The sequence below is a fragment of the Stegodyphus dumicola genome, chromosome 2 (assembly GCF_044657685.1).
Source record: "Stegodyphus dumicola isolate Sdum_Otavi_A_Nest chromosome 2, ASM4465768v1".
Classification (NCBI taxonomy): Eukaryota; Metazoa; Arthropoda; class Arachnida; order Araneae; family Eresidae; genus Stegodyphus; species Stegodyphus dumicola.
The window spans coordinates 148,225,448-148,240,540 of NC_140769.1; the positions used below are offsets into that span (position 1 = coordinate 148,225,448).

General features: G+C 33.4%; 1 pseudogene across 1 annotated transcript in view; it reads left to right on the forward strand.

Annotated features, from left to right (window-relative positions):
- Nucleotides 1-202: 202 nt before the first annotated feature.
- Nucleotides 203-15,093, forward strand: part of LOC118196816 (hydroxymethylglutaryl-CoA synthase 1-like) — a 119,283-nt pseudogene continuing 104,392 nt past the window's right edge. The window contains exons 1-3 of the transcript XR_015039599.1: nt 203-351; nt 14,030-14,159; nt 14,846-14,889. The product of XR_015039599.1 is annotated as a hydroxymethylglutaryl-CoA synthase 1-like (transcript). The remainder of the gene's footprint in view (nt 352-14,029; nt 14,160-14,845; nt 14,890-15,093) is intronic.

The following is a 15,093-nucleotide window of genomic DNA, read 5'->3' on the forward strand; positions in this document are numbered from 1 at the left end:
AAGCGGAGATTAGAAATAAAATTATGTCAGGATTTGAAACACCAAGTATCAGGAGTGTATATCAAATAAAATTCAAATACAAAAATGCTGAGAAATTCCATTCTTTCACTGATATTTAAAAACATGTGCTCGTAAGTATACATTGCATGACTGACTCACGTTTAAACTATTAATCTTTGACTTCATTTTTCAGGTTTGTTGAATAAGTTCATAAACTCATCAACAAAATCAAGTGCATCAACAAAAGGAACATCATGTTCGAAGGCGTTGTAGCATACGCACTGAATAAATACCTGGGACGTTTTGTGGAAGATTTGGACAGCGAACAACTGAATGTTGGAATTTTTAGCGGTCAGTAACTTTGAATCATTTTTATTGTTGCCTATTTTCATTTACAAGCCTTTGATTGCAAAATTATTTGAACTCCGAGTCAAAAGCCTAAGTTTACTTCATAATATTTATCTAGGCTAGATAAAGCAGTATATACATTTTATTGCGTATTTGTGTTAATATAAAATATGCTAAGTTTTCGATGACGCAGATGAAAATACAACTTATATTAGTGAAAAGTATGTTTGACACTTTTTTTTGGGGGGGGGCTTCACTTTATTAGCCCAAAGGGCTTTACCCCCACACAGCTATTAATTTCGTTTTGGCATTTTGCGTTGATTCACTATAAAAGGCGAATCACTTTTTAAATTGTTGCCACCAAATATCAGAGCCTTGTATTATATTAAAAAAATTAAGAAATTAAAAATTTCCGTCAAGGTATGCATGTTTTTCGCATTGTGAAAAAACGACGGTACCTACAGCGATCAAATTTTGAATAACGTAATCCTCTATTTGAACATGGGCACACGGAAGCCCGAATTTTGAATTTCGATTTTGTTTTATTATTTACTTCACATTTTATAAAACTTTAATGACGTTTTGATTAACAAACTCATCAATTTCAAAGCTAACAATGGCAACATTGTACAGGAAAAAACATATTTATGTCTATTGGAACTTCTAAAGATAGGTCTTCTAAAGATATTTAAATAATTTTAGCCTAGAGGAACAGCTCAAATGCTATCGAAACGTGCATGTGCATGTAATGTCGGCTCAATTTTCAAATTGTTGCCATCAAATATTAGAGCTCTATATTATATTTAAAGAAATTAAATAATGCAGAATTTGCATGAATGTATGTATGTTTCTGGCATTGTATACAACGGTACCTAGAACCATCGAATTTTGAAGAATGTACGTCTCCACCGAGTATGGGCCTCTGTAAACTCAAATTTGTAATTTGTTTTATTATCCTTTTCATATTTTGTAAAGCATTTATTAGTTTTTTATTAAGAAACTCAAGGATTCCAAAGCGAGCAATGGCAGCACTATACGAAAAAAAAAAAAAAAATATCTCCAGCGCGCGAGACTGTGTATCGGAAATTCTAATGATATGCTCTTTTAAATATTTTGGGATATTGCCGTTGAATTGAATTTTATGTTTTAAGTGCGAAGAACAGGATATTTAATAATAAATGTAACTTACAAAAAACGGCGTTTTGGGTGTAATATAAAATCTGAAAGCTTTAAGATTTTTTTAAATTAATGTTATGTACATTTTTATCTTCTTTCCTCATACCCAAAATTTTTTTTAAGCCTGAAAGAGCTATTACTCTCGAAGTAAGATTTAGCATTGTTTTACCTTTGAATATGTTGCCATTGGAAAAAACGTAAGATATTATTTCTTTCATATTTAATCGAATGGTTATTAATTATCAAACTAAACTATTAAAAAGCAGTAGATGCAGTTCTTAAGAATATTTTTTTTTTTTTTTTTACTTTCGAGTCTGATTCACTTAAATAAAAATTCATTTAATTCGTGACGTATCTGATTAAAAACATTCAATACTTTAACGGAATGGTGTTATATATTTTTTTGACTTTTCTAGTGTGTGTGTGTGTGAGTATGGCAAAGCCTCGAGGGCTATCTGCCTAAGAGGAGGGATGCCTTCGTGGAGGACTTTCTAAGGGAAACTGGCTCGTATACACGTTACACATGGGGAAAACCACGAAAACGCCCATGCAGTCAGCCCGTTCGCGGGATTCGAACCTCGGACCGAACTACCAGTATTCAGCGACTTTACCGCTCGGCCGCTGGTGGGCCCTGACTTTTCTAGTATACAGAAATTCCCATTTTATTCTAAATGCATTTTCGTGTAATATGTTATAAAATTTTTCGCTGTTTTAACTGTGATTTCCTACCGATTATCTCTGCCGATAAATCATTATTAAACTTTAAAACACCGGTTCTCAAACTGTGAACAAACAATATTTATACAGAAACAATATTTTTTTACAGAAACTATATTTTCTCAAACAATATTTTTACAGAAAAAAATGAAATGAATATTCAAAACGAATGTAAATTTGCGCCTTTTTAATATTTTATTTTAAACTTTATTATTCAGAAACATATTTTTTTCATGATTTTGACTTTTACGGCTTCAGCTTTAATCCTGAAATGATGACTTTTCCAAGAGCCTTAACGTAACATTTCTGTTGAGCTAATGGCAATGTTAGTTTGGTAATACCGTTCCCCTTTGACGTGTGTTCGACATTTAGTTTGTCTGTTTGACAGTGCTTCATATGATTGTAATTTTAACTGTATGCTTCATTCAGGATTAGATTGTTTATACTTGTTAATAGTGTGAGTAGTGTTATAATTAAACAACATTGTTAAGTTGCGCTATTGCGTTTTATGTTCTTTGCTTATTAGTTCAAAGGGGCAATTTGCCCAGAAGGAATATTAATTTCCTTTTGGCAATTTGTGTTGATTCCCTACAAACATTGTTTCACTTTTCAATTGTTGCCACCAAATGTTAGAGCCCTGTATTATATTAAAAAAAATTAAATAATGAAGAATCTGCAAAACTGTATAAATATATGTTTCTCGCATTGTGTTAAAACAACTGTGCCTAGAGCCATGCAATTTTGAATAGCGTAATCCTCCTGCGAATATGGGCATCTGGAAGCCCAAATTTGGAATTTGTTTTTAGTTCAAAGGGGCAATTTGCCGAGAAGGGCTATTAATTTCGTTTTGCATCTTGCATTGAAAACTATAAACGGCGAATCACATTTCAAATTGCGGCCACTAAATATTATCGCCCTGTATTATATTTAAAGCAATTAAATAATGAAGATCTGCATCAATGTATGCTTTTCGCATTGTGATAAAACGGCGAGCAATTAAAATTACTAGAGCCATTAAATTTTGAATAACGTCATCCTCCTGCGAATAATGGCATCTGGAAGCCCAAATTTGGAATTTATTTTATTATCGATTTCGTATTTAGTAAAACTTTAACGAATTTCTTATTAACAGACTCAAGGGTTTCAAAGCGAACAATGGCAACGTTGTGAAAAAAAAAAAATATGTTCAGCGCGTGAGACTGTGTAAAGATTTTCCAAAAATCAATCGCACAGGTTCTGCACTTTTTCCGCCAATGCATTTTGTGTTAATTTTACGCAATTTTGATTAAAAACTCAACGAAAAACGTGAGGAGTTTCGAACTTTGTGATACATTTCGAGGAAAACGGTTCGATTTTTGGTGTTTCAGCCTCGCACCAAAAGATTGGTTACACTTTTTTTACGCTCACGGTTACCAATCAGCTCTTAGACAAGCTTCTGCTAACAATTTTTTGTTCTCTTTTTAGTGTCTTTACATTGCTTTAATTTAGTCGAATATTGTCTTTACATTGCTTTCTTCACACTTACGCCAATAAAATCCACGACAAAACCTGCAGACTATTTAAAAAGAGCACATCTTTAGAATATACGATAAAGTGTTAGGAGTTGTCATGCATTTTTTTATGTTGTCCATATTATTTCTACATTCTTTCTTCTTCGCTATATTATTTTTCCCGTATTCCTTTCTTAAAAGCGCCTAAAAGAATTTCATATATATATACTATATGAAACTCTTTTATATATACTACTTTTGCATATACTGGTTTTAATGAGTCCACTTAGTGCCATTCCATAAAAATATTTATTATTTTTATTGGAGATCTGGTGATTTAAATGCAATTTTATTTCAATTGATCGGGAAAAAGTAGAAAATCAATTAAAAAGAAAAAGAAAAAAAAAAAAAAAAAAAAAAAAAAAAAAGAAAATCTGAAAGAGTTTAGATTTTCAATTACGTCCAAAAAGATGTTTTTTTAAAGTTTTGTGTGTTACCTTTATTTAATAAATATCCTGTTCTTTGCACTTAAACCATAAAATTCAGTTCAACAGCAATCTCGCAAAATAATTTGAAAATGAGCGTATCTTTAGAATTTCTGATACACAGTTCCGCGCGCTGGAGATAAACGCTCCCCCCCCCCGTAGAGTGTTGCATTGCTCTCTTTTAAATCGTTGAGTTTGTTAATAAAAAATTCGTTAAAGTTTTACAAAATATGAAATCGATAATAAACCAAATTCGAAATTTCAGTTTGGGCTTTCAGATGCCCTAGTGTTACGTCATTCAAAATTGGATGGCTCTAGGTGCCGTTGTTTTATCTCAATGCTAGAAATTTACTCAGATTCTTCATTATTTAATTTCTTCAAATATAATACAGGGCGATAGTATTTGGTGGCAACGATAAAAAAAGTGATACGCCGTTTATAGTGTCCTGACGCAAAATCGCGAAACGAAAACAATAGTCCTTCAGGGACAAAGCCCCTTTGGATTAAAAATACTTTTAAGAACTGTGTTTATTTCTTTTAATTTTAATCGAATGGCAACAGTCTGGCATGCCGGAGATAAAAGTGTTTTTTTTTTTTTTTTTTTTTTTTTTTTTTCGAGTAATGTTGCTACTTCTAGCTTTCAAATCGCCGAGTTTGATAAACAAGAATTTGTTAAGTTGGAATGAAATGCGAACTAAATCAAAATCAAAATTAAAAATGTGGGCTCCGAAATATCCATGTTCGAGAGCCGGAATATGTGTATTCAAATTCCGTATTTTTTCCACATTGCGTAATTGCATACGTACAAAACACACGGATTCTTCATTATTTTTTTAAACGTGTACAACGTGATGATATTTAGGGGGTATAATCTAAAAATTGATTCGGACACAAAAAGTGAATTTCGAGAATAATACCAATTCTGGTACTAATGTAAAACCGGCTTGCCATAAAAGGTTCTTAAATTAAACTTTCTTATTATATGGCTTCGCCATCGCAGTCGAATATTCGCAAAGATTCTATCCAAAATCAAGATCAAAATGATACATGAAAAGACTCTGATTAGATGGTATCGCCTGGAGTTAACGTCTATGGCCATGTTGAATACATGATAAATGGAATTGAGAAACTGTGTCTTCAGAATGATTAGCGCGTCTTAAGTGACCTTCAAAGAAAAATCAAACTGGATCCTACAGACTTGAAGGCCAATCCGCCAAGCCAGGCTTACTTCTGATTCTGATTCGAGGCCGTACCTGAAACGGATGCAAGAGGATACTGAAGAAGATCAATTCCACGATGAGGCTTCATTCCCCTCTTCCCCCCTTAAAGTCCTCCCTTTTTTTTTTTTACATTTTTTCCTAATATGAGGAAGTAAAATTCGATAAGCATAACTTCCTGAAGTTCCTTCGAGTTCTGACAGTTTAAAAAATATTCGCGTAAGTCTGTGAACCCCCTCCCTCAATTCACAGAACAAGCTCCTCTACATTTTAAAATGGATTCGTCCATGGAATGATTGTTTTCCTCTAAATAACAAAAGAAAATCCTTGCAAGGTACGTGCGAAGGTCATGTCGAACCGTTCCCTTCTAATTCTTTAACTTTATGCCAGCCTAAAAAAATATGCCAGACAGCCGACTCCGCACAGGGAAGCTAGGTTAGGTTACATTATTTAATTACAGCAAAGTCTCGAGGACTATCTGCTTAAAGGGAGGGATGCCTTCGTGGAGGACTTTCTAAGGGAAACTGGCTCGTATACACGTTACACATGGGGAAAACCACGAAAACTCTCATGCAGCCAGCCCGTTCGCAGGTTTCGAACCTCGGACCGAACTACCAGTGTTCAGCGTCTTTAACGCTCGACCGCTGGTGGGCCCGGTATGTATCAGAAATCGCACTCGATATCAATCCTGTGTCATGTCGAACTGACATCTGTGGTTTCACCGAATCGGTTGCGCATTCACCTTCTCTTATTATTTATGGATCATTTGAGGCCCAAGGAGCAGCAAAAACAACAAGAAGAACGGGCGAGATTCAAGTTGCAGGAAAGCAGAAATACAGATATTAATTGCAATGTTAATGCTGCTACACATTCTTAATGGAATATGGGTACCTTTTAAAGAAACAATACTGTAAGAGTTACATTGTGAAAAAAAAGGGGGGGCATTTGTATACCTCCAATTCTACTGGGCCGAATGACAAAAATCAAATTGCGTTTTTCATGTCCCGAAAGCGCGATTTAGGATATATATTAGATTTGTATATAGCATTGTTCTAACAAAATCGGACTTTTCCTGAAACGACATGCGCATTTTTTTCCATATTTCGATTCTACGACACAAATTATGCCAAATTACGAAGTTTTGCAAAAAATCGCACGAGTAGTTTTTTAAAAATTAGCTCTCAAAATTTCAGCTCCTCAATGTTAATTGAATTTGACATTGTATTTGTAAATATCCCCCCCTTTTTTTTATTAAGATTACTTCATTATTTCTTTCACATTTCGAAATCTAGGTTCATTCCAAATACGCCTGTAGAAAATCTGATTCGCCGAAGGAGGATGTTTTTTGAATAATATTGGCTGCAGAAACTGAAAAATGTGACCTTTCTGGCTAATAGTTTTTCTGTTTCTCAACATGTGTCTCAAGTTTCTTTCCGGTAAATTTTAATACTTTCTTAGTTCAACCAACCACGTTGACAACGATATAGGAATGAGGTTTTAAGTACGGATCTGGATTTTTATTAATAGACGAGAAAACCAGCCGAAAGTCTAATTACTATAAAATGCGCGCAGTTTTATAGAAAAACGATGGAAAGTTTAGATTATACACGTCTTTTAAGGAATGATTAAAAAAATTTTTTTTTGTCGCTTTTTCTTTTCTTTTTAGCCCAAAGGGGCAGTTTGCCCAGAAGAGGACTATTATTTTAGTTTTAGCATTTTACATTAATTCACTATAAACAGCGAATCACTTTTCAGATTGCTGCCACCCAATATTACAGCCCTGTATTATATTTAAAGAAATTAAATAATGAAGAATCTGCATAAATGTATGTATGTTTCTCGCGTCGTGATAAAACAGCGGTATCTAGATCCATGTAGTTGTGAATTCTGAATTTGTTTTATTATCTTTTTCATATTTTGTAAAGCATTTATAAGTTTTTGATTAAGAAACTCAACGATTTCAGAGCGAGCCATGGCAACACTGTACGGAAAAAACACTTTTATCTCCAACGCGCGAGACTGTGTATCGGAACTTTTAAAGATATGCTCGTTTTAAAATTATTTTGCAATATAGCCGTTGAAGGGAATTTTATGGTTTAATTGCGAAGAACATGATATTTAACAAAAAAAGGTAACACACGGAACGTTACAAAAATGCCTCTTTGGGCGTAATGTAAAATCTGAAGGCTTCCGTATTTTTTAGTTTTAAATATTACATAGCGATAACATTTGGTGACTGCAATCTGAAAAATGATTCATACACGAAAGTCATGCAGACAAAAAGTGAGTTTCGAGACGAAAACTCTGTTGCAAAAAATGAATTACATTTAATCACATGGGCGAATTACATTTAATCACATGGACAAGTGGCGAAAAAAGGCCTAGTAACAAAGATGAGAGCCTACCACTTCAGGGCATCTAGGCCTTACGATGAGTGTCCCAAAATAACTGGACTGACAGTAGCTTCGTCCGAAATAATTAAAGGCCGGGAATTCCCTTTCTTAAGGCGATGGAAATTTTATTTTGGGCGTGGCGTGTATTATTTTAGATCCTGCATCGAATGTCAAGGCAAGAACAAAATATCCCGAGGACGTTCCAATCTCAGGAGCTACATCAAAGAGTTAACAGGCTAAAACATCAATTTATTAGTAATTAAATTCTATCCACAACTTCAAGCCCCACCTTGGAATGGATTCTTAACGCCAAACAAGTGAAGTGTATATATAAATAAAAAGTAAATTGGGTTACTTCCAATTATAAACTAGAAAATAAAAGTGTTAAAAATTCTCAAAGGTTTCACATTTTAAATTACGTCCGAAGGGGCGTTTTTTTAACATTTCGCGTGTTACATTTATTTATTAAATATCACGTCTTCACACTTAAACCATAAAATTCAGTTCAACAGCAATCTCGCAAAATAGTTTTAAAATGAGCCTATCTTTAGAATATCCGATACAGAGACTCGCGCGCTGGAGATAAAAATATTTTTCTGTACAACGTTGCCATGGCTCGCTTTGAAATCCTTCAGTTTTTTTAATCAAAAATTCGTTAAAGTTTTACAAAATATGAAATCGATCATAAAACAAATTCCAAATTTCAAATTTGGGCTTCCACATGCCCATATTCTATGGAAGATTACACTATTAAAAATTGGATGGCTCTAGGTACTGTTGTTTTATCACAATGGGAGAAACATACATACACTGATGGAGATTTTTCATTATTTAATTTCTTCAAATAGACTCTAACATTGGGTGGCAACAGTTTGAAAAGTGAAAGGGACATTTATAGTGAACAATCGCAAAACGAAAACAATAGTCCTTCAGGGACAAAGCCCGTTTGGACTAATAAAATACAGTGCGCAAAAAAATTGGTTGCAAAAATTACATATTTCATTTTTCTTATACTACTTAAAAGAAAGTAAAGCTCATAAAAAAACCACACAAAACTGCATTATTAAACTAACTATCTAAAAAAATCGGCTTTTCCCCGGGCTTTGCGAAGAATGAGGACGCTTACAGGAGGTGTTTACACATTTTAATAACGTTTTTGCAAAGAGTTACATATATAAACAAAACTTTGAATTTGATTTTCTAATATGTTTAGGCTCATGGCCCGTGTGTTGAACTATCATATTTATTCTTGATTTCCAAGGTAATAGTCCTTTTCTAAAAACATCCAAGTAGATTTTATTCCATTCCTCCTTCACAATCTTCCAGACCCCATCCAATGTTTTGGGATGCCACTTATATAGAGCTTGTTTTAAAAATGCCAAATGTATTCTAATAATCCATATGAGACACATAGGAAGACTTGGGTGGGGTGCAGTTAAAGAAAATTGCTTCAATTCCGGTTTCATTTCTAATTAAAAAAAAATAGAGCAGTAGATTTAGAGGTATGGCTTGGAGCCTTTCCCTAATGGAATTTAACACAGTGAAGATTGTTTGGCTAAAGAGGTGAAATTTCTTCTTTAAAAATAGGTGTTAAGACATATTTCTGATAGCAATCCGAATTAACTTTGACATTTTTTCTATTTTCCTTATATTAAGTCCCAGCAGTAAGAGATTCTAGTAATAAACATAAAACCTTTCGAAAAATTTTCCTTGTTTTCTCTGAATCAACATATTAAGTCTTTTTCTCCTCTTTTTCGTTAGTAAATCGATCCTTTCCTATTGCAATCAGATAAGTATTCAAGCCTTGTCCATTGTAACTATATATTTCCATTTTCATCTGCCAAATAATTTTCATTCAGCAATCTGCGCATAGCCTTACGCCGAGAAACATCATGTTAGGAGATGAACATCATGTTTTTTTGTTTTGTTTAACTTTGAATCAGATTTTATAATTTTGTTCACAGTCCTTACCGAGATGTTTTAAGATTTTGCAATAGCTCTTTGGAGGGCTGAATTTTCCTTTAAAACATTATAAAGTAATTCTCCCGCCTTCTTATCATGCCTTTGTGGTGCAGTGGTCAGCACACTCGACGCGAATTCGAGAGGTCCGTGGTTCGAGTCCCGGGTTCCTCATTTTTCCTCTTTCCTGCTTCGAAATAACCTAATGTCTCTACAGTGGCGCCCGAACTTAAAAAAGGTGGTGGATGATAAATCTTCATTTGGCGAATGAGTCCCCTAAAACCCCAGTCACGCTTTAAAAGGGGACGTATATAAGGTATTTCTCCCGTCTTTTGAGTCGTGGCGAGGGCATTGCTCCTTTTCCATCTCTCCTGCTATCAAATATATATCCTTATGTCTCTACAACATGAGATGCGACTTTGGATTTAGCAAGAGCTGTCCGTACCTTTGTTGGGTATTCATTTTTTTCGTACAATTTTCCCAGTCACCTGTAAACATTGACGTTTCTTTTTTTTCATATTAATTATGCCACTTTTTTACGTGTAGAAATACTAAAACCATCCTTTTCAAACCTTTTTTAATAATTGAATAAGAGTATTTCTCTGAGGGCGCAAATATAGCTTTAGATCCATTGTTCATTTTTCAGCGACATTTTAAAGATGGTGATAGTGTTGGTGTATTTAATTATGGCAAAGCACACTAGGGCTATCTGCCTAAGGGGAGGGGTGCCTTCGTGGAGGACTTTCTAAGGGAAACTGGCTCGTATACACGTTACACATGGGAAAAACCGCGAAAAAGCCCATGCAGCCAGCCCGTTCGCGGGATTCGAACCTCGGACCGAACTACCAGTGTTCAGCGACTTTAGCTCTCGGCCGCTGGTGGGCCGACATTTTAAAGAATGAATATTTTTAATGCTGCAGACGATAAATAAACCTTATTGCAGTTCGATGTCAGTCACGTGTGTATTTTAAAATTAATATTTAAATTCACGGAGAAAATCAGAATCGTTACAAATACCCTCTGTAATGTTTGCTTGGTATGGAATGTGCGGTAAAATTTCTGCAGGAATATAGAAGTATTTTACTGTAATATCGCTGTAAGGAAAATCGATTCTTAAAACAATCGCGAAGAAATTTCAGCCAAGAAAAAAAGCAATAAAATTCTGCTTTTTTAAGAAGAAGAAAAGAGATTTGAAAAATTTAGAAAAAATATATATTTACTTTTTTTTTTCTTTCTCTCAACTGACCCAAATTTCACGAAATATTTTCGCGCAGTTAATTCTCAGTACGCTTCGGTATGTTCGTATTCGAAGCAGCTGTTTTTGAAGTAAATTTTATTGGCGGAAGAAGTTCGTGCGATAATTTGTTGAGTTTTTCTTTTATCCTCGAAAATTAAAGGAAGAATGATGCTTTGACTGCACTGATGTCTGCTTAAGTCGCGTGCCCATACATTCGAAAAGTGGTTTATGAGCATCTTGCTTAAAAAAGAACTCGTTTATATCCAATTTCGAATACTGAACACGACCGCTATGGCAATACTTGCAAGGCCGTCTCGTCTTTGTTCTAAAGGACGAACGGTGGTTGGAATGCGTCTTGCTAGATAGTGCGATTTTTCGCAAACTTGCTGTTTTTGCCAAATTTGTGCTACATTAAACGCTACTTAATGTACGATTACGTGTGTCCACGGCTATGACGATGGCATTAACCGAATGATAACATTAAAGGACGGCAAAAAATATCCTCAAAACTACTAATGGAATTTAACTCATTTATATGTATAAAGAAGAATGTCTGTTTATATGTTTGTTCGCGATTAACTCAGTCACTATTACAGCTATCGTCACCTAACTTTCAACAATTCTTTTTTGGGTCCTGGAAAGGTCGATGTCCACTTTTTTCCAAATAAATAACTAAATAAATAAATAAAAAAATTTGAAAGATTTCAGATTTTTAACTTACGTCCAAAGGGGCGTTTTTTTTAACGTTTTGTGTGTTACCATAAAATTCAGTTCAACAGCAATGTAGCAAAATAATTTTAAAATGAGTATATCTGTAGAATTCCCGATACATAGTTTCGCGCGCTGGAGATAAAAATGTTTTTCTTGTACAACGTTGCCATAGCTCCCTTTGAAATCCTTGAGTTTGTTAATCAAAAATTAGTTGAAGTTTTACAAAATACGAAATCGATAGTAAAATAAATTACAAATTTCAAATTTGGGCTTTCAGAAGCCCAGGTACCGTTGTTATATCACAATGCGAGAAACATTTATGCAGATTCGTCATTACTTACTTTCTTCAAATATAATGCATTTGCTTCAAATATATGCACATTAGGTGGCAACAGTTTGAAAAGTAAAACAAACCTTTATAAAGCAAACCAGTGCAAAATCGCAAAACGAAAACAATAGTCACTGCTTCATGGACTAGCCCTTTGGACTAAAAAAAAAAAAAAAAAAAACACAAGGAATACATTAAAATTAATAATAATAATAAAAAAAAAATCTGAAATGTTTCAGATTTTAAATTACGTCCAAAGGGGCGTTTTTTAACATTTTGTGTGTTACCTTTCTTTATTAAATATCATGTTCCTCGCACTTAAACCATAAGATCCAGTGCAACAGCAATATCGCAAAATAGTTTTGAAACGAGCATATCTTTAGAATTTCCGATACAGAGACTCACGCGCTGGAGATAAAAATGTTTTTTCTGCACAACGTTGCCATTGCTCGCTTTGAAATCCTTGAGTTTGTTAATCAAAAATTCGTCAAAGTTTTAAAAAATAGGAAATCGATCATAAAACAAATTTCAAATTTCAAATTTGGTCTTCCACATGCTCATATTCGTTGGAGGATTGCGTTATTCAAAATTCGATGACTCTATGTACCGTTGTTTTATCACAATAAGAGAAATATACATACATTTATGCAGATTTTTCATAATTTAATTTCTTCAAATATAATGCAGGACTCTAACATTTTGTGGCAACAGTTTGAAAAGTGAACCGAAATTTATGAGTCCGACGCAAAATGCCAAAACGAAACTAATAGTCCTTCGGGATTCAAATCCCTTTGGACTAAAAAGTTAAATCAGAGATATTAATTCAAAACTCTGAAAACGTTAATTTTTGCCCTAATTTTTCCGAGTGACAACAGTCTCACACGCTGAAGATAAAAATCTGCTTCATTTCGAGGAGCGTTACCACTGCTCGCTTTCAAATCGTACAGTTTGTTAATAAAAAATTCCTAAGTTTTACATTGAAATAAAAATAGCATTGCCAAACGTTAAATACATTATTCCGTATTCGAAATATTTGTGGGAAGCCATTTCGACTATTCCCATCTTCGTACGACTTTGATCAGCCGAAATGCTAATTATGAACTCTGAAAACACTCATTTTCGCGCTCATGTTTCCGAGCGGCAACAATCTCGGGCGGTGGAGATAAAAATGCTTTATTTTGAAAAATATTGCTACTGCTGTCTTTCAAATCGTAGAGTATGTTGGTGCTACTTTGGTAGACGGTTGCACGGATTTTGGCGACTTTTTGGCGATTTTTCTTTTGGGAAGTAATACGACTTATGGTAAACCCATTGCTGGATAAGTTATTTATGGTAACCGATACTTTGTTGTCATTTTATTTAAAAAATAATGCGTTTTATTATGCATAAATTCCATGTTTTAAATATTATTTATGGCTTCTAAATATTAAAAATCAATTTAATTTTGCATTTTTATTTGAAACAAAAATTTTGTTGTTTATAATATTTTATATAATTTTATGTTGTGGATGATGTAATCAATGACGTCACCTTACTTAAAAAGTAATTGGTTTTATTAATATCTATAAATTTAATCTAATGTTTTAAACATTATTTATGGCTGTTAAATATTAAAATACAATTTAATTTTGCATTTGTTTTAAAAATGATTTTATTATGAACGATTATTTAAATAATTTTAATTCTAGGCGTAATGTAATCAGCTTTCTGATTGGTTATAGAATATTTGTGCATTAACGAGCTATAATCAGCTCCCTGATAGGTTGCTGAAAATTTGTGCATTACTGCGCCATTTTAAAATTTAATTCATATCTTCGAATTCCTTCAAAAATGTCTCCTTCAGAGATGAATGTTGTTTTTGATAAGTACCAAGAATTATTGGTATCGGAATCAAAAATTGTCCTTTGAGACCTTATTTTGGTCTGCCTGGCTTTCCTAATCAAAGATTTATTTATAAATTCTTTCAAGGGTCAGAGGAAATTTATTTTAAATTTTTTGAGGAAACCTCGATCACAGATGAAGATAGTTAGAAGAGCCCATTCTGAAGACGGGAGTATATGGTATTGTGGTCATGTTGGAAGAAATAATCGCTGTAACGGTAAGAAAAATATTAGACATTCCTCCTTTTTGACCGACAAGAAACTAATTGCTGTAATTTTAGCTTTAAAATAAGTAAATAAGAATGCTTACGAAGCCTTCTTATTTACTTATTTTAAAGTATTTAAGTAATATTTTAATTCTTTGAAATGTTGGTATGATGGTTTTTAATTCGATATTCAATTTACGTAATATTTTAATTCAATTAAACGTTGGCGCAATGTTTTTATAGCGGTATTTTTATTCTATTTTTTGCTTTATGAAAGTAATAATTTAACCTTTCTTTAGTATTTTATACTCGTAGTAAATGTATTTATTTACATTTGCCTGCCATCTTAAAAAACAACGTTTTCAACAAAAAAATTAATCTATAATTTTTAACGATATTTATTTTTTTAAAGTTTCGAATACTTTACTATGCGGAAAATAACGTAAAAACGGCGTTTTTCAAGATGGCTGACGATTGTAAAAACCGCGCCAACAATTGCGCCAAAGTAAATCGCCAAAAATCCGTGCAACCGTCTACCAAAGTAATACCAGTATGTTGACCAAAAATTTGTATGTTTTACGAAATCTATAGATACAAAGAAGAATGTCTGTTTGCGTGTTTGTTTGCTTGTCTAAAATAAAAATAACTGAGACTTGTTTTATTTTTTTAATTATTTACTTTTTATTTATTTCTTGCAGGAACTGTCCACTCGACCGTCCTGCATCTCAAGGCGGAAGCTCTGGTAAGTGATGTTAGCTTATTTCTAACAATTTTTAAAATGTCCCGCCGTGTTTTTTTTTTTGTTTGTTTGTTTTTGTTTTTGTTCACATCAATGAATGAGTTTCATTTAAATTAAAGTGCCGGGAAAGTAAGCATTTACCTGTTTCTAATCAGAGTTACATAGGTGATCGGATAGTGTTATTGATTAGCTGAAGTATCGCCCATT